Raw genomic sequence first — 25847 nt, forward strand, 5'->3', positions numbered from 1 at the left:
TTCAGACCCACCTGCACTTCGAATCAGAAAATGATTCCTTCTATAAAGTGGTAGAGCTTGAATCCATCTCCGTTTTGAACCAAAAAAATTTGGAATCGGAGCTTTGTAGCTCAAGTTATGAGCAAAACAGTAGACTGTTGTCAAACTGCCAAAAACTGAACAACTTTCTTCTGTGCTTCTTTGAGCTTATAGAAAGTCTCAAACTCACTTCCCACCTCGATGCGTGATCTGAATCTCACAATGCTTCCATTTCTATAGAAGCTCCAAGCTCCAATCTGTCGCCGATGTAGCCGTTGCAAAGCTTGCCGAGAAGAGGGAAGATGTTGTACACATTGGGCTGATCTGTAGAGGAAATGTGGACTGATCTGTGAGCACTAGGAAGCTCCTGAGAGCTCTTCTGCAGGCCTCTGTATGGCTATCCACAAGCCTCCTCTATTTCTTTGCTCAGATCTGTGACCTCTCTGCCATAGCCGACGAGTTCATCACGAAGCCGTCCATCTACGCTCTCACACCTGTCGCTCTGATACCAATTGAAGGGGATCGGAGAGCACCACAGACCGAGAGTGAGAGAGACAAGGAGACACACGACACACAGATATGAGTGGGGAGACTCAAAGAGTGAGCAGCCCCCTACTATACACTTATGCTATGTATAAGGTATACAAGTCAGTGGGCGCCCAGACTCTGGGCGGTCGGGCAAGGCACATGCGCCTATACCCCAACACTTGGTCCACTGCCTCCTCAATTTAGCGTTCAAAGCCACCAACTGACCAAAAGATATATTTGCCTTTTGATTTCGTCGTCGACAATATCATAGTCTTCAACACCTTGGCCAAGGAGGTAATCCTTTGGATCAATTTTCCTTCTTCGCCACCTCTTGCTACTCTCTGGTTTGTCTTCTACCTTAGCCTTTCCTTTCCTTGCTCTTGTTTTCATCTCTTCTTCTGTCTCTTTCTCCTTATCATGCCTAGCTCTCTTATTGGCCAAAACATCCACATCTTGATGCTCAAGGGTAGTGATGTTAATAGCTCTACCTTCTCCATTTCCAGGCAACGGTTGTGGTTGTTGTTGTGGCGGTGGTGCTTCTAGTGCCTGCTCTTGATGATTTTCTTCTATTCTCCCTCGACCACGTCCATATAAGGGGTATATCCCTCCTCTCTCTCTTGGTGGTTCAGGACAATCAGGGGTGTAGTGACCCTCTTCATCACAGTCGTAGCATCTACCTTGTAGCGTTCGTCCCCTACCTCTCCCAGCTGGCCGCTCTTCTCTTTGGTTCCTATTCATTATGTTATCTTAATTCTTGCCAACTGACCGGCAAGATCATGCAAAACCAGGGCCGTAACGGGATCTGGACCTTGAACCACTCGCTCCACTCTATCATCCATTTCCACAAGGACCATTGGTTGCACCACAACTGGCTCAGCATGTGTCATTCCTTGCTTCTACCTTCTCTTGACCTTCTTGCTCTTGGCCTCGGCAATTTCCACAGCTCTTTTAAATGTAGCAGGTTCCTCTTGATAGACCTTCTCCCTTACACTTGGATCGAGACAATCCATAAATTGACGCACTTTAAAAAAATCCTCTGGAGGTACTTGGGATGCTGCCTCTAATTGCACCCAAATTCCTTTGAAGTGTTGCAAAAACTCTTTAAAGTTAGCATGAACATCTTGCTGCAAACCTCTCAATTTTGTCGTCGCTTCTGTTGCGGTTAGTTTCTTCCCAAACCTGTCAAAGATTGCCAACTTCACCTGCTCCTATGTTTGCTTTTTGTCATCCTCTAAACCTTCAAACCACTGACAAGCTTCTCCTTTGAGCGACAAGAGGAAATACATGAAGATTTGCTTTGTCATTCACAATGTGCATACCAAGCATATGCCATTCGAAGTCCGCAATCCAGTCCTTCACATCCTCCTTCCCTGTGAACACTGGTCGACTATAAGCCATCTCTTCGGAGTCGCTTCTCCCTTGCGTGAGTAACTCCAGAAAAGTTGTAGTCTTGCACCTCAACCAAAACACCACTTTTCTTCAATGAAGCTTAAACTTCACAACAAAACCGCTTCACCTGGGTGCACAACCGGCAAATTTCCACTCCCCAGCGGGATCGCCAAAGGATGATGGAGCAAAAGACGTTGCGCGCACACTCACACACCCAGAAAACTCAACACCACACAAGAAATTTACTAAAATTTCAACCCACACACACCACCACTCAAGATCTCAATAAAAATACTACCCACAAGCTCAATTCAAACTCCAAACGCCTCGACTTGCAAGCCCTTGCCTGCCTGCAGACACTACAAGGTGAGTCGAGTTGATCAACACTTGAAATCACACTTAATGGTGACCAAAATATACAAGAAAAACCATCAAAAACTCAAAAACTCCAGCCACAAAATTCCTCTTTCAAACCATTGCAAAAGCTTCACCAAACTCCACTCTGTTGGACTCCTTGGAGTAGCGCCAACCCTAATGGCACCAATACAGGGTCACATAGTCTTGCAAAAAGCCGCACCTTCTTCCCTCAATTCCTCGCACACACACATCCATGGAAACCTCAGAACTTCCATAGACTCTCCCAAGTGCAAAATTGAAGAGAGAAAGCTCTCATTCACTCCTCCACGCACTCAAAAACAGGACGCAAACGCGACGGGACTGCACTAGACCACCTGTAGGAACCCTGCTTCCTTCCCCACACAGAGAGGTGAGAAGTGCCAAAACTTGACTTCCAAAATTCTCCCTCGGCTTGGACCATCATGGCACCGTCAGTGATGTGGCAATTTGAAGCCTTTTCACACCTTTTTTTACCAATCTTTTGACCTTTTTTGGCCGAATTTTGAACCCTGGCGGGCATTTTTCGTAGGAAAAACCCCAAACGGACTCCAAAATTCACCAAAATTTTGTACGATTGATCCCCAATACCCAAATCAATTTTCCACATCCCCACATTCTATTTTTGACCACTTCTAGTGTAGTGCATGCATCACCGCAGATCAGCCACCGTAAATAGACAGTTACTGCATGTCCCAAACTTTTCGAGCGGGATGAGAGTACCCATACTTATCGCTTGCATTATTTACATTCTAGAAAGCTCTAACACATTCTCTAGAGCCAAAATAATACACCTAGAACCATATCCAAGGCCCCAATACCCTATCCGGGTATGCACATGTGTCCGACTACTAGCACACGAACCTGTCTATTCACAATGTGTACACGTTGCATCTTTTTTTGAACTTGAAACCACTTTGTAAAGCTCCCAAACGCATGTATTTACATCTTTTTGTACATATGACCATGCATATAAACGCTACTTTGTACACACCAAAAGTGGTCTATCACCGTCTTCGAGGCCTATCTTTTGGACAACCATCGTAATGTGGGTCCAATGTCATGCGTCTCACCTCTGCCTCGATGTATTCAGGTAATGCACTTCAACGAAACAAAATAAACACAAAATTTCAATTCAACCAAACAACCATGGCTCATAAATTCATATGTAAAAAAGAACTACAAGTGGTAATAGCAATGTTTATCCATGAATCATACAATGATTTGGAAGACAACAAAAAGATAATCAACCATAAATGCCCAAACATAACCCAAACAAAAGAAAAACACTATGAATATCTTGTGGTAAGTCGAGAATGGGAATCTCACAAATCATCAAAAGGGTTCCCACCCACGGGTCGGTCTCCATCGTCCACCACATCTACGGATGTGGTCGTGTTCTATCTCCCTCGCTTCCTTGGTTGAAGCAAGGGCTGCAAGCAAGTGGAAACATGTGCCTCATCAAAATCTAGAGATACACATGCACAACTAGAGACCAAACAACCTGTCAAAACAGGAGTTGTCCCACATCCAAGCTCAAGGCATAACCCCCTAGGACGACATAACAACTCAATAAAACATGCCACAAAAGTATGGCTCTTCTGTGCAAACCCTCTCCATGGCAATCCGGAATCCATAAGGACTCGACCTGAATCTGGCAAATACTGGTGCATAGTACTATCCATGGCACTCATCCCTCGTGCATGAAACAAAGAAGCACGCTCTACAATGTAAAGTGGTGGGGGTGGTCCATGTATGTGGACCAAGAACATGATAGAAGTGTTGCACTACAAGGAAACAGAAATAAATTTCAAAAACTGCACATTGACGCTTGCTTACCATGAAATAATAAATAGAGCGATCACCTCATGTCGCTCGTCGGATGACTCTACATATCCTAAGGTGCATGATGCAAAACCACCACACGTCGATGAATAATCAACTCCGATGCCCTCCAAAATCGCTCAACCCAAAAGATTGTGTCTCCTACAAGGACAAAATCCATCAATGATTAAAATTGAACATATTAATGGCAATATCAATATCCAGGATTGATTTTTTTACCAGCAAGAGGCGCCATCACGAGTATCCACCCCAAGTCTGCCAAGGTACTATGGCTTAAATGAATAGTTGATTGTACATGATCCTTTGTACATGTATCCCATGGAGGTTGAGGTGATGGTGAGTGTAGAAAGCCTCCAAAAGGCAAGTCAACAAAGATAAAGTCAGCTGCCCATGGCACTAATCTACCACTCCTCCAATATGTAATCTCTATAGATCAAGATCTAGCCATATGCTCGTGTACAAGAATCCATGATCTAGACTCCACACCGCTATGAAAATCCCCAGCAATCGCAATATAGCCACCAAGCAAAGAAACACACCTAGTATCACTGCAACCATTTTGTACACCAGGCTGAAGAGGCAATGGTGTGTTGGACGGGTACGCCGCGACGGACATCAGCACAGCAAGAACTCACCTAACAAGTAATGTCAGCTAAGGACGAAGCTCGACCCGCAGGCGTGTGGAAGCAAGCATAAGGTGTCAACCTACACTCGACCGACTCCTAACTAGTTCCTACAGAGGTCCCTACCACTTGTCTAAGTCACAGTCTTCAAAAGTGCAAAAGAGGATTCTTCCTACAACGCTTGCTAGAGCCAAACACCCATCAAACACTTTCGAAACACCATAGAACTTGAAGGAGACCCTACTAATACCTATAGGCCGCTCTCCCTAAGGTCTATGAACCAAAATCATGACCCAAAACACCCGGTGCAGAAACACGTAGGATGTCTGGCCGAAATCTGCAGGTCTTCATTTTCGAAATCTGAAGTGCCTTATGTGTAGCTCTACTCAATGTGAACGCGTGGATATGCTGTAATGCAAAATCAGATAACATATGCTCACCCAAACAACCGATGAAGCTCGTAGAAGGAGCTCCCAAAGCCGGACCGTACGTGCGCAATGTTGGTATCGGCTTGTAGCTCTAGTCAGGGGCAACACGCTGCACTTCTCCGACTCGATTCCGATCACCGTAGCACACGTAGCGTCAAGACTAAGCTCACACTCTCTCTCTCATGTACACAGCACGCTCACTCACAGACTTAAAACTTGTTTTAAATGACAAGAGGTTTTTCATTAAGGTCAAAAAGTGGTATATATACCTTACAACTTCTCAAACCCTAAAGTTCCACAATCAGCCATCTACTCCATCTAACTATCAAAACTGGGATACAAGCTGGAAACTTCTGTAAGTTCTAATATTTACAAGGTGAAAAATTGGGTTTTCTTTAACGAATGAATAATTACAGAAAATAATAGTTCGCCGAGTAGTTAGATGATGTGGGGTGTGTCCAGCTTCTAACATCCCCCCCCTCCTTGTTCATGTCGTCCCCGACATGGCCTTGAACCTTTGCTTCATCTTAGAGTCTCCCGCATCTTTAGCAGTGATTCGTACCGTGCATGTAGATTTAGCATTGTTGGGCCGAAGATATCTATATGCATGGTGAAGAACCCCGTGTAGAATGCTTCTTCAAATGCTTGGAGGTGATAGGATGGGAGAAACATAATTCTTTGATACAACGCATGTATCACCTCCTTGGAAGGCTGACCTGACATATCATAAGCACATCTATATGTGTCCTGAAAGAAGAATATGCTGTCAGTCACCTGTCCTGGTTTGAAGGTCTCAAACACTGCTAGGATGGTGCTGCAGATCTTTCTCATCATAATGCATGTAAGGTCAGGTGAGCTAGTGAACAACTTTATGGCGCCCGTTAGGGTTTTCACCATGTATTGTACACTTATTCTCTCACCTGCCTTCACACCTGGCAGCTTTGGGTAGTTTAGCCGAGTGGGTTGGCTTCTTTGTAAGATTTCTTGTGCTTTCCACGTCCTAACCCTTGGTAGAGGATAGAAGCTGAGGTTATCTCTGATGTGTTTTGGTGCCTCTACCAAGTGTATTAGGTATTGCGGGTACTTGGTAAACCAAGCCTTCCTCCACTTTGGCTGAGAATCCACTATTAGCTTTACTCCTTCTGGCCTTGAGGTGTCTGCGTTGTAGAGAGGGACCGCTGGCTCTTCACTGATTCGCTTGTTTATTGTTGTTGCCTCATACTTCAGCAATGGATATGGGAGAGAGGGTTGAAGCCATTCACGCCTGAGATTGCTGGCGTCGATTTTCTGAATTGTCATAGATTTGAAAACCCTCTGTTCCCATTCCAAGGCTTCCTTTGTGCTTTCTCTGAGCTCTGCCTCTATTGCTTTACGCAATTTTTCCTCCTCTTCTTGTGTTAGATCCTGGAGCTCTTGAGAGGAGCCTGCTATGCTTTCCTCTGGCATGGGTGTGTCCACAGGATCTGCCACATTGTCGAGGTCGATGCCCTCATTGGCAGCTGGCCCTGAGCTCTCTGCTTCTGCTTGTTGCCGGCCTTTCAATTCCTCTATTTTCTTGAGGAGTGTCTGCTTTTCCGCTTCAGCTTCTCCGCCCATAGTCACGAGGAGGTCATTAAGTTCAGCATTTACCTTTTCAGCCTCCTCGAGCTTTATCTTTATGCTCTCCAATTCTTCTTGTAGGGCTTTTCGGCTGTCCTCCAGTCTAGTTTGCATTGCGATAGAACCTTCATCCATCATCAACCTCTGCTTCTTCTCGAGAGTCAACTCCTTCTGGAGTTCTTGCATCTGCTCCTCATATATTTGACCCTCGGAAATGATTTGAGTCGAGCTTGTAGCTCTAACTCTCGCAGGTGATGCTCGCAGCCTCTGGATGGTTTGATCTTTAACTTTTAATTGGTCCTTCAGCTCAAGGACTTCATCCAGGCTTGCTTCTTGTTCTATCTCTGCCTTTTCCTTTTCATTCCTCATGGCCTCTACTTCTTTAGTTTCCTCTGCTAGTTGGAGTGTCAGATTATCCCGTTCTTTTTCGGCATCTCGCAATGACTTGCTGAGTTGCAGACACTCTTCTTCAGCTGCTTGCAATCTTTTTGCTGCTGCCACATTTGCTTCTTCCTTTGCTTGGCAGTTTTGTAGATCCGTGGCCAAGCTGGCTTGGAGGTCGGCTTCTCTTTCTTTTTGTCCTTGGCTTTGTGCCCGCAGAATATCTCTTTCCATCTTAGTTTTTTCTTCGGTGGCCTTTATAGTTATTAATTCTTCGTCTGATGCCACCGATTGTGCTCTTATTCCAGCTAGCATTGTCATCACCACGTCCCAATCATTCGAGGGCGGGTGCAGGTCTACCGTGTCGGTAGCAATTTCCTTTAGCTCGACTAGTCGAATGCCTGGCATTTGTTCTTTATGCTTTGTGCTTGCCAAGTCGAATGCGACTGTGGCGGCTTCTTCCCTTGTATAACCTGCAGCTAGCAGGTCCAAAAATGCATAATATGCCTCCTCGAGCTCTTTTTGTTCAGACTCAGGCTTGGTCTCTTCTTTGGGCTCAGGTTCTGGCCTTTGCTCTTGCTGCTCAGCCTGGTGTTCTTCTTGATTGTCCCCAGCCTCCCTATCTTCTGGTGGAGGGCTGCTAGGAGGTGGTGGTGGTGGTGGTGATGGCTGTGGGCTGGGTTTAGGGCTATCTGGTAAAGCTGCAGGTTTGCCCTTAAAGTCTCTATCTGCTTTCGTTTTTCTTTCCCTTTCTTGGTTTTCTTGTTCATCTAGCAATGTCTGCCTTATCTGCTCCACTTCTTCCTCGGTGAAAGGGACAAGGGGAATGTTTTCCGCTGCAGCATCAAGAATCTCAAAATTCTTGATATAGTCTTCGAAGCGGTCCCTCTGCACTCTTCTGGAGGATCCGGACATAGACTCGAGAGATGGCTTCCATAATTCGTTTAAATCACCCTTGAGAGCTCTTTCTACTCGGAAACTCTCCATCAGCCTCTCGAGTCTAGCCGCTTTTTGTGATCTTGTCTCTTTGGCTGGCACTTGACCAGATTCCTTTTTTCCTTTCTTCTGCTGAGGTTGCTCCTCTGCCACTGGCTTTAGTCGTCTCTTCAACCTTGTAGCCACCCTTGGTGCTCGTTGTGGCTCTTCTTCTTTGTCTTCCTTTACCCTTAGCCAGTCATTCTGAGATGGGGGGTCAGGCCACCTTCCCTTGGCGTGTAGTGCTGCATAAATTACCTTGGTTATCATTTCTCCTGGCACTATGTCGGTTGGCTTTTTGTTTTCCATTTTTACCAAGCTATCATGTATGTATGCCGCATAGTTGATTATCTTTGGGGTGCCTTTTGTCATTGCCCAAGTAAACGTTGTGGCAATTGCACCTGGCGGCATCTTGTACTTCTGTGGCCTCTTCGTGCACATGTGGAAGTACTGGTTGTACAATTGGCTCATGATCGCCACCTTTGGGTTGGCGATGTCTTCGAAGGTGTAATTAGCCTTTTTTTCTTTGTACACCTTGACTTCATCCCTTCTCTTTGTCACACTGTCTCCCTGATTGGAAAGATCTAGTGCATGGGCTACAACCCGCTCCGTGATAATGATCTCTGTATCGGGTCTGCCGTGCAAATCTGTCACTTTGGCCACTCCATCCTCTTTGATGCTTGTTACAAACTCCCATACTCTTTTGATGTCCACTCCTGCTGGTATTGCTTCGAAATAGTTATGGAGGTCAATTTTCTCCAAGTAGCCGGCCATTTTGCTTCGGACAAATTCATTGAGCTCTCTTGGCAGCATTGGCAGCTCTATTACATTGCCGTCATTGTCTTTGAACACCCCCTGGTAGATCTTTAGGTCGTTTGACTCTAACACATCTTCCTGTATCCAGGTGCTGGTGGGCTTTAGTGTTCCCTCTGGAATGACAAAAGGTTCCACCTTGTCCAGATAATCTTTGATTGTCATTCTCTTCTTCTTTGCCTGTGACTTCGAGGCTACCATAGATCCTGTTGCACTCAGCAATCCAAAGTTAGCGTTTTTTCCATATTAGCTGCTAAACTGAGTTTTACTTATCCAAATGACTTTAAAATTGAAATTATAGCTTAAAAGGAACTTGTGAAGCTGTGCATGTGCTCACAATGCAAATCTGGCCAAAAAAATCCATCTAGATATCCTACGCGTAGGATGTCTTTTTCTTCAGAATTGGTTCATACTTGACATGTAGGTAGTGTAAGGCTCATGGAACATGGTTATAAGCTTGGATTTGAATTTGAATGTCAAAAAGTGGATTTTTGGGCTGATTTAGGCTTTAGGTCACAGTTTGGGTAGATTGTCTATCATGGGTAGCAATTGATGTCCAAATGGGTTGAAACTTGGTGTATGGGCTCAATGCATCATGGTATTGGCTCCTATGATGTCATTTCTTGCACAGAAGGCTAAATTCAAGCTTAAGACATCCTACGCGTAGGATGTCTATTTCATCAGAATTGCATGAAACTTGTTCTGTGGGTTGTCCTTGGCCTATGGAACATGGCCATGTTCTTGGATTTGCATTTGGATAAGATTTGATGCCTGTAGGGCTCTGTGAGGTGTTTTTGGGCTCAAAAAGTGTTTCTTGAAGGTGTTGGGGGTCAAAAGTGATTAGAATGGCTTCAAACTTGACATATGGGCTCTTGCTGATGAGGTAATCAAATCTAGAATGACAAAACTTTTCTTCCATGCCAAAAAGGTCCATTAGACATCCTACGCGTAGGATGTCTTATTCCTCATTTTTACTCCCTTACCACACAGAAAGTTAGCTGATGTGTATGTGAATGTGTTGTGCAGGTTTCATGAGATTTGGACAAGATTTGGTAGGTCAATGGCCCATTAGTGCCTTTATGCCCTAACTTTGCGTTTTTCCATGCATATGAGGTCAAATCTGATCCAAGTGTGATGAAACTTGGTGTACGGCTTGTAACTGTCATTCAGAACATGTGCATGACAAGAATTGTTGGGTTTTGTGCCAAAAAATGCCCTTGAGACATCCTACGCGTAGGATGTCTTTTGATGATTTTTCCAGTGTTAGTGCTCCCAGTGCTTGCCCTTTGCCCCCCTAAGTCCCTTTTTAGCCTAATTTCAATAAAAAAGTCAAATGGATAGAGTATAACTCCTTGTGTGGACTTTAGAGCCTGTGAGCCGTTTTCTGACTTTTGAAATGCTTTTTGGCGATGAAATTCCTCAATGTTGGTCTCCATAGCTTCCCAATCCCTTGGGGATCCTTACCGTATGGTTTTTGTTGACTTTGGCTTCACCGGACCTCCATTTGGAAATTTGTCTCTCTAGAAGCACCCGTGGTGGCGTTTACATACCTTTGATGATTTGTGGTGGTCTACCACCATAGGACTTGGTTGTTGATGGTCTTGAAGCATCTATGTGCACATGGAATATCTTTTCCTAATCTGGTGCCTTTAATACAGGTGCGGATATAAGGTTTTCTTTCAGCCTTTGGAATGAAGTTTCACACTCATTGGTCCATTCGAAATTGACTAGCAAATGATACAGAGGTTGTGCGATAACCGCATACATGTATATGAATCTTCGATAATATCCGCAGTGCCCCATGAAGGATTGCACTTGTTTCGCATTAGTAGGCCTGGGCAGGTCTACTATGACTTTGACTTTGTGTAGGTCTGTGGTTATGCCGTTTCTTGAGACAATGTGTCCTAAGATTCGTCCTTGCTTAACCATAAATACACACTTTTCCGGGTTTAGACAGATTCGATATATTCTACACTTTTCAAAGACCTTTTGCACATGGTCAATATGTTCCTCTTGCAGAAGAGAGTGTACACACAGGTCATCCATGTAAATTTCTAAGAATATCCTTAGGTATTCCTTGAAAGCGTGAGTCATTAACCTCTAGAAAGTGGCTGGTGCATTTGTTAAGCCAAATGGCATAACTCGATATGCATAAATCCCCCATTGTGTTGATCCTCCCTTGCTATTGCCAGTTGGTTGTATCCTGAAAACCCATCCAGAAAGGAATAAGCCCGTTTCCCGGCCACTCGCTCAAGGACATGTTCTGTAATTGGCAAGGGATAATTATCTCTTATGGTTGCTGCATTCACCTTTTTGAGGTTTACACACACCCGCAGTTTTTCGTTCTTCTTGGGAACTACCACAATGGGTGAAACCCAATCTGTATGTTCTATTTCATAGATAAACTCTGCTTCCATCAGTTTATCAATCTCTTCCTTGATTTGTTTGGCAAATGTATCATTATATGTATAAGGACGTTGTTTGCTAGGTTTTGCATCCAATTTTAAAGGAATTGTATGTTGGCATATCAATGGATCAACTCCTTTGAGGTCTTTATAGGACCAGGCGAACACATCCTTATACTTCGTGAGAAGTTGTGTTAGCTGCACTTCCTCCTCAGGCTGTAAATCGTTACCTATATAGACCGGCTGAGGCTTTTCACCTGGTTCTGCGAGGTCTATTCTTTTTGCATTTTCAGACCCATCGTAAGATTCTTGGTTGGTTCTCTCCCTGATTGGTGGTGTCATGATGATTTTTCTATCTTGGATAGAAAATTTCCTATAGTGTGGTGGTACGTTCATGTTGCCCTGTTCTGACTCCCCTTTACCATCACTATCTTCTTCAGTAGTCCATATCTCTCTCAAAGACCTTTTCAGTTCTTGGTATTTCTATTTACGCTCCAGTTTGGTCCACTCGTGGTCTTTTGTTGGTTCTTTTTCTGATTTTTCAGATTTTTGTGATTTTGTTTCGGTTCTAGCTTTTCTTTCTTGTTTTATTTCTTCTCGTGTTCGTTCTTTTCAATTTTCTGAGAATTTCCCTGATATTTGATCTTTCACACAATCCTCTGCTTTTACAAGCATCAAATAGTGAGTTTTACCTTTTATCATGGGCATCAGGTTCTCTCTCGCTTGCCTTCCGACTCTTTTCCTCCTATAGCGTTCTTGACGTCTAGGGTGTTGATTAGCAAAATCATAAAACTTGATATTCTCGGCTTCATTCCCACACTCACTTGAGGTGTCTGAACACTCATTATCTGCCTCATCATTTACTTCCAATTGTTCAGAGGATTTGTAAAACTCTTCTTGTTCTGGAGGTTCTACCGTCTCTTTCTCTGGCACAACGCTTACCATGTAATAGGGTAGCACATCGTAGCCATCCTTATCGCAAAATTTTGTTGTTGGACTGTCGGTAATGATACAGACATCTAATGTTGTCAGTATGTGTTCCCATTCTAAAGGCTCCAAGGCATCTTCAGGGAAAGGTTCCGGAATATACTCTTTGTCCTCAATTGCTCTTTCTAAGACGCATTCCTCTTTTCTTAAGCTTCCACAATGTGAAGCTCCGCACATCCATAGCTCTTTTGGTTGCCCTAACCATGCTGGTAGTTCTGATCCTGCTACTGTAGCCGAATCAAATTCTTCCACAGGTGTTTGGTTTACATCTTTGTAACTATGATCTTTTAGGTGTATTTTAGTTGTCGTCTCACCATGTCTGAGGTATATGTGGTCATAGCCCCAATCTTGGACCATCTTCAGTTGTCTCATGAATGGTCGTCCCAAGATTATCTCATAATTGTTCTTTTTGTCGAAATCGACTATTGCAAATGTATGCTCATACTCGATCCCGCACGAAGTGACAATTACTTTTTCCAAGAGTCCGAGAGGCTTCTCCATGAACCCATCTGCTAACTACAGCTTCATCCTGGTAGCCCTCAGAGCTGGTTTTCCCCATTTTTTCCAGATTTCCTTGGTGGCAATAGCAACTCCCACTCCACTGTCAAGAATAGCTTTGGAAACTACTCCTTGGAATTCTACCAGTAGCGTCGTATTTCCGTCTTCTCCCTCACAATATTCTCCAACCTTATTCAATGGTACCGGCCTAGTGTTTAGGTTAGGCCTGTCCAACTCCCTGATTCCTTCTTGTAGTTTCAAGGTGGGGTCTTTCACTCCAAATTTTTCTAGGCATTTTCCTACTGTGGTTCACATGTTTGGCCTTAACCTTAGGAGTTCTGCTAACGTGATTGTGCATGCCACCGGGGTGGATAACAGCTCAATCAATCCTTGTGAATCCATCACCTTGTTAGAAGAAAGTCTTTGAGATGGGAGTGCTCTCACTTCCGACTTAGTTTCATATTCTCCTAGGTAAGAGGGTAAAGTTCTCAAAGAGTTTGGTTGGCTGTGCTTAGAACTAATAGATCCTTGGTCTCCCCCTTGTGAATGTATCTCAAAGTTCATTTGTAATTTTGCCTCAAATTCTTCAATAGGAGGTAAGATCACGTTCTTTACTTTTCTCATGCTATTCATGTGGCCATTCATCCTATTAGCCTCGTTGGCCTCTCGGATTTGCTTCCACAGATCATCTAGACCGTTACCGTCCTTTCCCATTTTTGCTAATATTTTAGGATGGACCCCGTCAATTGCCTCATCGGTGGTATTTGGCACTATGATAGGCTCTCCTCTGGACTCATAATCATTAGTGAGTCTTTCCTTTGTTTTTTCATGTTTCTCTAATGTTGGTTGAATAGGGGTTGGAGCTGGTGCGTCATGGCAATTTGCCGGTTTACCCAACAGGTCTTCCATCAATGATTGAGCCGTCTCAATCATATTTTTACACATATCCAACCTTTGTTTTTCTATTTCCTCATATGGATAAGTCATCCACCTTTGCTCCTGGGTTTGGTTTTTTTTAAGTCGAGCTTCATAAGCTTTTAGAAGCGCATCCAGCTGCTTGTTTACCTTGTCTGCCAGTACAGATCCTCCTGATCCTGCACTTTTGGGCTCTGCTATTTCCTTAGGTGCTATGGCTGCTGTGGTGTGTGAGCTTAAGCTAGCTAGATCTTCTAACCGCTCCAATATGTTCTTTGTATGTTTCAACTCATCAGATAGGGTTGTTTTCTCTCGTTCTTTCCTGGCTTTCCTACGCGCCTTTCTCGCTTTCCAAGTGCTTCTCTGATTTTTCGTTTCTGAACTTTGGGCATCTGTTTTTGGTTCTTCTATTATGGGTTATTTCATCCTTCTTTGGGCTTGGGCCCGTGTTACCGCATGAACAGGTATGATTGTTTCATTTTCCGATACTCCACTGGAAGGTACTGTTTCCAACAGGTTCAAGGTGGTTTTTGCTCCTTTGCTCGGGGTTTTAGGGCAGTCGGGAATCAAATGAGTAATTCCACATTTTGGGCAATACGCATTGACTCTAATTATTTCATCATGAGGACAGTCTCTCAGCCAATGGTCTCCGCCACACTTGTAACAGGGGCCCTTGGGTTGTTGAGGTGCTCCTTGAGCCCCTCGTTGCTGGTAATCCTGTCTCTGTCCGCCCATGCCTCCATTGGCTATGAACAACAATGTTCGTTCATCTAAGCTATATCTTCCTTCTCTTGATGCCTGTGCAGCAGTTGGAGGTCCTTGATTCCCTATTATGCTCCATGGTTCTGGTGTCGCGGGTTCTTCCGGTGGATAATAAACAGGGTTTGCCGCATATCCATTGAGATCTTCATAATATGCATGCATAGGCACCAAAGCCTTTTCTTCTGATTCACTTACCATTGGTGTGTATCTTATACCAACTGGTCGTAAACCTGGTAGGGGTGGTTGTTGCCCCAACACCGATTGTGGTCTTTCTACACCTACAGGTCCTGGTAAGTTGCCTGCTTGATATCTAGGCATCGGTGGAACTTGAGGGGAAGCTACAGGAGTTTGGGGAGCGTAAGGTCTCTCCCTCACATATCCCTTGTTATAGTAACATTCCTCGGTCCCATGGTTTGTCCATTTTTGTTCATTATCACACCACTTGGGCTGTTTAGCCTGGGGTTTGGTGTACAAGTTGATCTTTTTTAATACTTCATCTACGAGCTGCTCCTGGTTTACCGCTATTTCTCCTTTCAGTGTTGTCTTGGAAGACTTGCTCCCACTTTGCTGTGAAGATGAATCGTCATCAAGGTCCTTGAACTCCCCTTCTTTGTAGACCGCACAATTGTCCACTAGGTACAGAGCCTCCTTGGTCAACTCATTCAACGTCGTGCTCCTCTTCATATGTAAGCCTTTCTGGAGATCTGCATTCCTTAGTCCTTGGATGAATATCAGCATAAGTCTGGACTGAGTTGGCAGTTCTTCGACAGGACAGAACTTAACATATCTTTTTAATGTTAGGGCTGCCTTTCGTACAGATTCTCCATCTTTTTGTTTGAATTTATGGATTTGTGAGACAGTATTATGAGCTATTCCCCTTTGAGAGAATTCCTCAATAAACTCGTCAAACACTTCCTCCATTGACTCGAAGTCTCTACGCTCCACGGAGTCAAACCAAGTTGCAGCATCATCCTCTAGGGTTAGTCCAAACCCTGCAAATTGGGTAGGAAAGTCTAACACCTCTTCGGCTCTTATTACACGCACAAAGGCTGCTACATGATCTCTTGGGTCTCTGTTTTCTGTGTATTTCTTGTTTACCCATTTTTTGCACTTGAGAAGGTCTAATTCTACGATGGTCTACAAACCTCATCATTGGATCACCCCGTCCAAGTCTATACACCTCCTCAGGCCTTCTGTAATAGGTTGGTTCCTCGCCCAACAGTGGTCCTAAGCCATAATTCCTAACGGTTCTCGCTGGAGGTGGTTCTTCTCTTCGAACTCGTTCCATGGGTGGTCCTCCAAGCTCGGTCGACCCTTGTGTCTTTGGCTTACTCTCTGCTTGATACCTTGAATAGTGTTGTGGTTCTTGCAAATCCCTGAGCCCTCATGCGGCTTGATAACCATCTCGGTTTCGGTATGGTTCCATTGTTGCGCTCTGTCGAAGCCATGCCTGCAATGATGGCTGGTTTGCTGGTTGGTCTTGGTTGTTGAATACTTGCTGTCTGGTGGAATGTGATGTAGTGTCATACTCATCTAAAAATGGATTTGTTGATTTGCTTGGGGTGTGGACGGCTCTCGGCATTTCCTCAGGGGCATATGCTGATGCTCCTGAACCTGTTGCTCTTTCTACTTCCTTTGGGAGAATACGTTGGTATTCTCTCCCGTATCTATCAACAAAAACTATGCCCTTCCCCATAGCAGTTTAATAAGAGAATAAGTAAAGAACCTTGTCTTTGCTTAGTTCGTTTACGTATGGTTCTTTGCTGCGAAAGTAAGAGACAATACCCTCGCTCTCGTGTTTGTAGATTCCCACATTCTCGTTATAAGTTGGAATCCTGATTGTTCTCTTATCGTACATAAAAATAGCTCCGTGTCGATCAATGTTTGGTGGCGGCTCTTGAGTTTCTGAAACCATTTTCCCTTTGCCACGTTATCTCCATATCTGTTGTAATCTTCAGGGTTTCTAACTATTAAATATTGGTTCCCCTTTTCGTCTCGGAATCTATCTCCATCATCATACACGTTGATTATCTCCAATCTTTGTGCTGGCCTCTCTTCGATACAAATACACTTGCGGCCTCGATAGTCACAATAGACTAGGGCTCCTCTTGAGTTTGTTCCCTCTAAGAAGATCACCGTAAGCCTGGAATCATTCAAAGGATTTTGGGAGGTGCTTCCTCCTCGCATAGGTCCATCATAGGTGAAACCTCCTGGCTGTTGACTATCCATCATGAAGAAAGATTTTTCTGACGAAGTGTCAGTATCACTACCTTCATCAATAATCGGTGCTAGCGGATCTAACCTTGCCTGAGTTACACTCTCTTCGGTGGACATTAAGCTACCCTGGTCATCTGCCACCTTCTGGTCTCTAACAATGTATCTTCCTGATCTTAAATTCATCAAACTTATCAATGAAATTTAGCACAATTCCAACCACTCACTTGGCAATGGGTCAGTTTCTGCACAACTTCTTGCTTTGTTGCTGAATATACCTGTACACAAAAGTTTTAATTTTGGCAATTGAATCAAAGCATTTATCTGCTAGAGGTTATCTTAGTAATGATTGGTATAACTGGAGAGTTAATCTCAACCACTACTGTATTTTATACACTGCTGATGTTCCTGATTAGGTTGCTAATCTGAAATAGTACTTTTCTCTGATGTTGGCCAATTTACGCGAAAAAGTCTGAATTCAGTCTTTGCTTTGTCAAATGGGCAACCAAGGTCCAAATTCACTTCTGGAAGAAGTTCTGGAACCCTTAAGCCAAATGGAACCTCACTGTCTAGGCCAGGTCAAATTTTCTCTGCAGTATGGCCCAATAGACATCCTACGCGTAGGATGTCTCCTGCTGTATTTTGCCTGGATTTTTTCACTGTTGTTTCCCCTTGTTGTGTTGAGATTACAGCTGCTTTTACTTTTTGATTTGGACTTCTATAAACTAGTCAATGAGTCAGAAATCTGTTCCGACTACCTGTTGATGGTATTGATCAGTCTAATCAACTCCAGATTGGACCAAAATTGTCTAGCAGGCTTGCCTTAGGCTATATAACACCTTACACTGCTCAAAGTCAAATTCTGGCTTTATTTGCTTGCATTAGACATCCTACGCGTAGGATGTGTTTTTCATTAGAATGGCTTTAAACTCAAAACTTAAGCTCTCCTTGAGCTGCTGATCACCTTGGTATACTCAGATTTCAGTTTGGAGTCCCAAATCACTCAGAAGACATCCTACGCGTAGGATGTGTTTTTGGCTTGTTTGACCCCATATTGGTTCCACAGCTTCCCTTTGATGTCAATATCCCAGTGGTATGCTTAGATTTTGATTTGGATGTCAAAGGTCCCAAACTTCAGCTGTTAAAGTGCTAAAGTCCACTTTGAACCCAATTTTCTTACCTAAATGAGGTGAAACCCCTTTCAGTCACTCAATATATCATGCGAGACACACTCATGCAGCCCTCTTATGGTTTTGGTTTCAAGTTAATGTTTTGGCACTAATTGGGTAGGATGTTTAGAAATTTCAGTCTTTCTAGCCTTATCCTGTCAAGAGATGGCCAAATTTCGACTTTCCAGTTGAAATTAGGGTAAATCCTACCTTCAGAACACATTGGTCAACTCAAAATCCCAAAATTTCTCCCAGATTGGCCTGTAGACATCCTACGCGTAGGATGTCTCCTGGCTTAAAATTAAAATTTTTTCTAACAGGAATGCTCCTGATGCTCTGTAGACCTATCAGAAACACTCACAGTAACTTTTGGACTTCAATTAGGCTTTCAACCACACTTTTGTGTCTTTTACAAACTTGTAATGATTCTACCAAGCAAGTGTACATGCATGAAATGCTCTAGATCTGAATCATGATGTTCTACTTACTCTACTCCTACCTATCATGAAGAAATGGTGATAATGGTGTTTTGGTTGCTTTTTGGCCTCTCCGAACTCTCAAGCTCTCCTCTCACCGCTTCTACCACTCCCACTCCTACTCTAGAACTCGACTACTACCTAAAACTACCTAAGTCTACCTCCTCTACCTAAGTCGAAGGATCTAGGCCAGACACACGCTTCCTAGACTCCCTCTAAGACCTAGAGAGTCCTCCACCCTTTGATCCTATCTAAATGTAAAGCGACACTCTTGGCAAGCCAAAAATCCCAATCCTCAAGGATTAGTCTTGGTCACCTACCTAAGGTTTTCGTCCCCGACAGCGGTGCCAATGTTGGACGGGTACGCCGCGACAGACGTCAGCACAGCGAGAACTCACCTAACAAGTAATGTCAGCTAAGGAGGAAGCTCAACCCGCAGGCGCGTGGAAGCAAGCATAAGGTGTCAACCTACACTCGACCGACTCCTAACTAATTCCTACAGAGGTCCCTACCACTTGTCTAAGTCACAGTCTTCAAAAGTGCAAAAGAGGATTCTTCCTACAACGCTTGCTAGAGCCAAACACCCATCAAACACTTTCGAAACACCATAGAACTTGAAGGAGACCCTACTAATACCTATAGGCCGCTCTCCCTAAGGTCTATGAACCAAAATCACGACCCAAAACACCCGGTACAGAAACACGTAGGATGTCTGGCCGAAATCTGCAGGTCTTCATTTTCGAAATCTGAAGTGCCTTATGTGTAGCTCTACTCAATGTGAACGCGTGGATATGCTGCAATGCGAAATCAGATAACATATGCTCACCCAAACAACCGATGAAGCTCGTAGAAGGAGCTCCCAAAGCCGGACCGTACGCGCGCAATGTTGGTATCGGCTTGTAGCTCTAGTCAGGGGCAACACGCTACACTTCTCCGACTCGATTCCGATTACCGTAGCACACGTAGCGTCAAGACTAAGCTCACACTCTCTCTCTCATGTACACAGCACGCTCACTCACAGACTTAAAACTTGTTTTAAATGACAAGAGGTTTTTCATTAAGGTCAAAAAGTGGTATATATACCTTACAACTTCTCAAACCCTAAAGTTCCACAATCAACCATCTACTCCATCTAACTATCAAAACTGGGATACAAGCTGGAAACTTCTGTAAGTTCGAATATTTACAAGGTGAAAAATCGGGTTTTCTTTAACGAATGAATAATTACAGAAAATAATAGTCCGCCGAGTAGTTAGATGATGTGGGGTGTGTCCAGCTTCTAACATGGTGCATACACAAACTGAAAGGCATTTTGCAATCTCTGTTTCCCCCACTCTCTACAGGAACAAACACATTATCTATATAAATATGAGTTATATATATAGCTGCAACAACAAGACTAAAAAAAAAAACAAGATTATACCCAAGATAGACGGCAGATCATCAATCACAAGGTCTGCAGTAGCAGATGCATTCTGATTCTTATCCAAGAAGCTTGTTCCTTAAGTTTAGAAAAAGTGTCAAAATAATTAAATATTATAAAATCAACAAAGTTTAGGACACATAGAAAGTGAGAATGACTCCAACTCACAAGTTTGAGTAGGTGGACAAGATGGTAGAGAATGAGAAGATGGATTAGAAACATCTGTGGCTTTGGGTGGTGGAAGATCCGTAGATGGGGCTCCTCTAAACTGTACATTATGCAATTCTCTCTCTCTAGCAAGGACATGGCCTCTATCCATGTCGATCCACCAAGAGAAATGCTCAAGCTCCCACAATTAGAGCTGATGCATGGTTGGTGGATACATGCATCCCTCACCGCTCTCAATGTGTGTCCAAGAACATGCAAGCACAGGTATCGCAGCAATGTGATGCATGGTCAATAGGTGAGCAAAGTATCTACAAAAGCCAACAAATAATTATTCTACACTCAAGAAAGAATCCATAAACAATATTGATTGAAGCACAGATTATGATACAAAAACAATCAAATCATTTTCTACATGTAAATTAGTCGTTGAGAAGCCATGTGGCAATAGTCAATCCTCTTACAAGGCTTGCTACTCTACGTCCTTCGTTTTGTTTTCCAAAGCCACCTCTAGAGGAAATAAGAATTTTCTTCCCTCCACCACAATCTCTGTGTAGAACATATCCATGGTGCACGAGGGAGGAATATCAATCTCTCCAGGGACATCCACATAGTCTACAAGAATCTTCTTAGACTTATCTAAGATCCTTTGCAAAGATCCCTCTCGTTTTAGCCACCTTTCAACCAATCTCCGTGTAGAACATATCCATGGTGCACGAGGGAGGAATATCAATCCCTCCAGGGACATCCACATAATCTACAAGAAGCTTCTTAGACTTATCTAAGATCCTTTGCAAAGCTCCCTCTCATTTTAGCCACCTTTCAACCAAGCATGCAAAAGAAAATTAAAACTTCTTACTAACATTCACAAGTTCAACTAGAAACCATTTGCATCAAGATACTCACCCTCGAAACTTGTGGTCTCCTTTCACCATGCAATAAGCAGCACGAGTGATCTTGCTTGCCTTTAGTAAGGACACCCATAAGTTTTTATTTTCTATGGAAGCATCATGTAGAGCAATCAAGTTAAGTTTCTCTAGAGTGGCCCAACTATCTTCCCCCCATTGAAGGCTCATCACACGATCAAACCAATCCTTCCCTAGACTTGGATCAACAATTTGTTAAGAACCTACCAAACAAGAGCATTAGTCAATAAAAATTACATCTTACTATGTATCAAAGAAAACACCAAGAGATGGTTATATACTTCCCTACACGATCTGAATATTTATAATTAAGATCATTAATGATCTTAGTCTGTTATTTTTTCAAGTCCTCTTTAGAAAGCAATGATTTCTTGCTCTCTAGCTTAGTGTGTAGTTCTTTTGACATTTGAACCCTCAAAATAAACTAATACTGTTCAAAACAAAAAGCTTCAAATAAAGCATACAAAAAAGAGATCCAATGTCAAACACACTTACATCAAAAGCTAGATATCTTCGTGTAAGAGGATGCCATGGCTCCTCTCCCTTTGTGATTTTCTTGCGCAAAGTGTCGATCAATTTTTTATCATTCTCCGGTAATGCACGAAGGTAATCTTCATGATCCGAAGAGCAAATGTTTGCACAATTCACCAACTCATCTTGTAGATGAGAAGATACTAAAGCATGGGTGTTCATACTGATGAAATTATTAGTAAGTTAATCAACTTCAATCATTCAAAGTTTACCTACAAACAAGAGTAAAGTTTCACTCACAAATTCATGCATTGCAAGCTTGTCAATAATGCTATTTTGGAAACCTTTGTGGGGTCAATGATAGTACACAAGACCCTACAATGCTTCTGCCTGTTGTTAGAAAACATTTCTCTAATAGCTCCTTTCCATGCTACCGTCCAGTGATTGCCTTCCCACACGTAGAACATTCTACCAAGGAGTGACTCTAGTTGTGGCTGCAATGCTAACTCCTCTTCATACTCTTTATTTATGTCTTTACAAAGTGGGTCCCATGTGTCAACAATGTCATCTATTTTAAGAAATAAATGAGACTCCAAAAGAACATTAAACATTCTAAAACAAAAGTAATATGTCAATCCACAAAAGTACTTTGAAACAACAATGATTACCTGTCAACAATGTCTGTTTCCTTGTGACATGTTTTCAGTGAAACTATAAAAGCACTTTTTTCCTTTATGTAACCTTCTCCGGCAAATGCAACCTTCAACCAAAAACATCCGATCTAAGGCCACGTACACAAGCATATGGAATAAGTCTACACAAAGGAATTAGAGGACACTCAAACAACTAAAAACCCTTGTGGTTTTGAGAATGTCCTCTCCTCTATCCATATGCAAATGACTATCATCCACATCATCAGCGGACGGCCCAACATCAGGAGCAATATGAAATGGAACAAATTCCAAATCTTCCTCTTGTCTAGCTATTTGAGCATCAACTTCATTCATTGACCCTAATCCGATGTCGGTACTCTCGCTCATCACCAATAGCATCAATGTCATTGAAGTCCTCTGTGACTGCCACCACAAAGTTCACCTAATCATTGCATATAGGATCAGGAGGCATAGCCTCTTTCCCCTTTCGACGAGAACATCTCCCAATTGTAGGACTACACAAAAACATTTCAAGAAAAAATAAAATAATCCCTTCTATAATTGGTCTCAAATTGACATTTACTTCATTCATCATAAAAAAACTTTTATTAGTTTAAATTAAAACCAAAAACATGATTATCTTCTTTCTTAACATTGAAGACTATGAAATAAGGTCGGACAATCATATGAACAGATTTGGCCGCCGCACAGAGATCTACTGATTTTCTCCTTGGATGGTAAGGTCCTCTGTACAATTTTTTGTATGTGTAGTACCCTCTTATTGAGCTTCACCCTAAGTAGGTGGCAAGTATTTCACTTATGGCCCTGTCAAAAGACATCAACATCAAAATGGCCGCCAATGGGCATTTAGTTTTTATAGAGGTCGGAACGCTGCTCGAACTAGTCCGTCGACGCGGACTGGTTCGACCGACCTCTATAGATTCAGTTTCTATAGAGGTCGGAACGCTGCTCAAACCAGCCCGCGCCAACAGGGACTAGTTTGAACAATGTTCCAACCTCTCTAGAAACTGAATGCCCATTGGCGGCCTTTTGGATGTTGATTCTATTCAAATTGTCACACCTGGAAGGGGGACGCCATCGAGGTGGCATATCGTGTGGTAGTACGCAGTGCAAGGTAGAACCCACTCAGCAGAAGGAACTAATGACGAGAGAAATCAAAGAGTGGAAGTGGTTCTGTTTACTCAGAGCTATTCATTCAATTTGTAAATTTGGCCTTGTCTTAACGTTATAAATGCATCGTTCTGCAATGCAAATAACTCGTAAGTACTATTCACTCATAGCGTAATATTCCATTAGAAAAATCATCAACTTGGATTAACGATGTAATGGCGCCATCCTGTAGCATAAATAACATTGTGAGCACGCTCAATTGCAATATTTATAATTTAAAAAAACCGCCTCTGCTGCTCCTCTGTCTGCGCGCCAGCTCAAGCTCAAATGCCTGGTTCCGTGCTGCAACCAGATCGTGGCACGGAACTGGTTGCAGCACGGAACCAGGCATTTGAGCTTGAGCTGGCGCGCAGACAGAGGAGCAGCAGGCGGGCGTAATATTTCAGCATGGCAAGTTACCTTACCCGCAATAGGCCGCTGAGGGTGGACCAGGAAAAACTAGGCGTAGCCTGGCGAGTTAACTTACCCGCAAAACCAGGCCGATGAGGCAGGTCCAGCAAAACTCACCCGCAACAGATGAAGCACCACTGAGACAGGTCCAGATAGCGTTAGGTTCTTGTAGATAACAATGTGAGTTTCACACACGGGCGGACCTCCAAATGCAAAACGTTAAAAGCGCCCGAACCAAACTGTGAGCGAGCTAAAAAATACAAGAATAACAATTAAATGGTTACAAAAAGAGAAAATATAGACATAGACATGTTTCAGTGTAAGTTTTTCAAATTTTGATATTTTTAGGCAATATTTCTCACAAATTTTGGAAAGAAAATACCATTAAATTAATTAATGTTAGACAATAAGATACCATTAAATGTTATTAAAAAACTATTAAATGTTATTAAAATACCAATAAGTGAAAGAAAATACTATTAAATGCTTTAAAATATTAAAAATTATTGATTGTTTGCAATTATTATTACGTCCTAAGGAAATTGTATTACGTTATGTGTCGAGTATTATGATTTATGAATGGTTCTAAAATCTAAATTCACATATTTGTGGTGCTAAAAATAACATGCATGGCATAAATATTTTATTTCACAATTGTTTCTATTGTGTCAATTTACCCTTGGACTTTCTCAAAATGTGACTTCGTTCGTTTTTTTTTGCTCGATGATTAGAAATCCCCACAACAAGCACCTCAAGCTTGGGTCGGGTTCCCACCTCAAGCTCAGCCCTAGCTTGTTTAAGATCTTAGGTCTAAGGACTTTTTAGCACTAAACTTTGGAGGTCTTTAATGAAGCTAACCATAAGGTCTTTTAAGCTCCATTGGTTGGCATTTCTCTTTGCTAGACCATCTTCCATTTGGGCCCATTGCCTTTGGTCACGTGTTGAGATAAGTCTAAAACCACATGTCGCTATTCTAACTCTTGTTCTCGTTTATTCTCCCAAATTAAATTATCAGTTTAATAGGAGAAAATCATTTTGGTTAGTTAGATATTAGATTTTATGAAATTTTCTCGGTTCTCTTGAGGTAAAGGAGGTTCTTGGTCCAACACTTGTTGAAGCTTGTCTCCCCCTTGGGCTGCATATTTTTTGCCTACTCATCAGTACCTCAGTGTTGGTGGCAAAGGTTACAACCCTGAAGGTCTGTGCGATCTTTCTCTCACATAATTCATGTTGTAAAAACACTCATTCATCCCGTGATTGGTATACTTTTACTTGATCGCACAACACTTTAAAACATGTGGTACATTTGTTGATGGTTTTGGTCTTGTCTCCAATACAGTAGGTCAAAATGTACTTGGAGTGACATAATATTGATGGAGTGGACCTCCAAAATATATATCTCTCTCTAGATCCTTTCAAAGCATTAAGAAGATTTGAAGGCTGGAATGCTTCCGGTATCTCACTCACAACTCTCTTTGCCCCTTAAGTAAAGATCTCAGGCCGGTCCCTTGACTTTAGACTCTATCAAGCACTAAACCTACATCTAGCTGCTTTACTACTAAAGTGTAAACAAAATGGATATAAAATCTTTGGAAAAGAAGGCTCTAATTATGAACTAGATTACTCACCACCTAAGGATCCTTCCCCACCAATGATGCTAATGTTAGAGGGTTGTCACGACGAACTTCTATAGCATAGCTATCTGACACTAACATAATATGTCAATACTCAAGGAAGTGACTCGAATGGGGCACAGAGTCTCTTTGAGGTTATCAATCCTCAAGAAGCGAACCTAGCAAGCAAACTGTTAGCAGCAAGCTAACTCGGATCATACTTTTTGGATCTTTCATTGTAAAAACATTTATTATTTTGATGAATCGAGAATATTGTAACTCTTATTTTTTGGATAAACCTTGTAATTGATGAGTCGGGGCTACAAGCTTCCAGATTGTATCAATCTGTCTTAGTTAGAGCTCCTAGATTATTAGTTTTGACCACTAAAATCCTTGGCTAAAGTATAAAAACCAATTTTGTAAAGTTATTATTAAGTTTTGGATAATGAAATATAGCGGTGAGCTAATGACGCTCACTTCTCTCCTTCTCGCGCTTCCTACTCCCTCTTCGGTTGTCATATTGTAGTCGTATATGTTGCGTTGCAACTGCATGTAAGATCTCTACGCATTGACGTAAGCATTTCACGGTATTTTGTG

The 25847-nt window shown here is 42.6% G+C and overlaps 1 long non-coding RNA gene across 3 annotated transcripts; it reads right to left on the reverse strand.

The window, feature by feature from the left end:
* Positions 1-19518: 19518 nt before the first annotated feature.
* Positions 19519-23800, reverse strand: LOC147456065 (uncharacterized). 3 transcript variants are annotated; one of them, XR_015188503.1, is made up of 6 exons: positions 23714-23800; positions 21428-22571; positions 20913-21135; positions 20010-20317; positions 19842-19919; positions 19519-19755 (listed from the first exon to the last, which is right to left on the reverse strand). It is a non-coding gene; the product is annotated as an uncharacterized LOC147456065 (long non-coding RNA). The 3 variants fall into 3 exon arrangements; XR_015188504.1 differs by having other exon boundaries at positions 21428-23413; positions 23652-23754; XR_015188505.1 differs by having other exon boundaries at positions 23652-23745.
* Between the last annotated feature and the right edge of the window lie 2047 nt (positions 23801-25847).

The sequence above is a fragment of the Adiantum capillus-veneris genome, chromosome 6 (assembly GCF_014529385.1).
Source record: "Adiantum capillus-veneris isolate H3 chromosome 6, ASM1452938v2, whole genome shotgun sequence".
Classification (NCBI taxonomy): Eukaryota; Viridiplantae; Streptophyta; class Polypodiopsida; order Polypodiales; family Pteridaceae; genus Adiantum; species Adiantum capillus-veneris.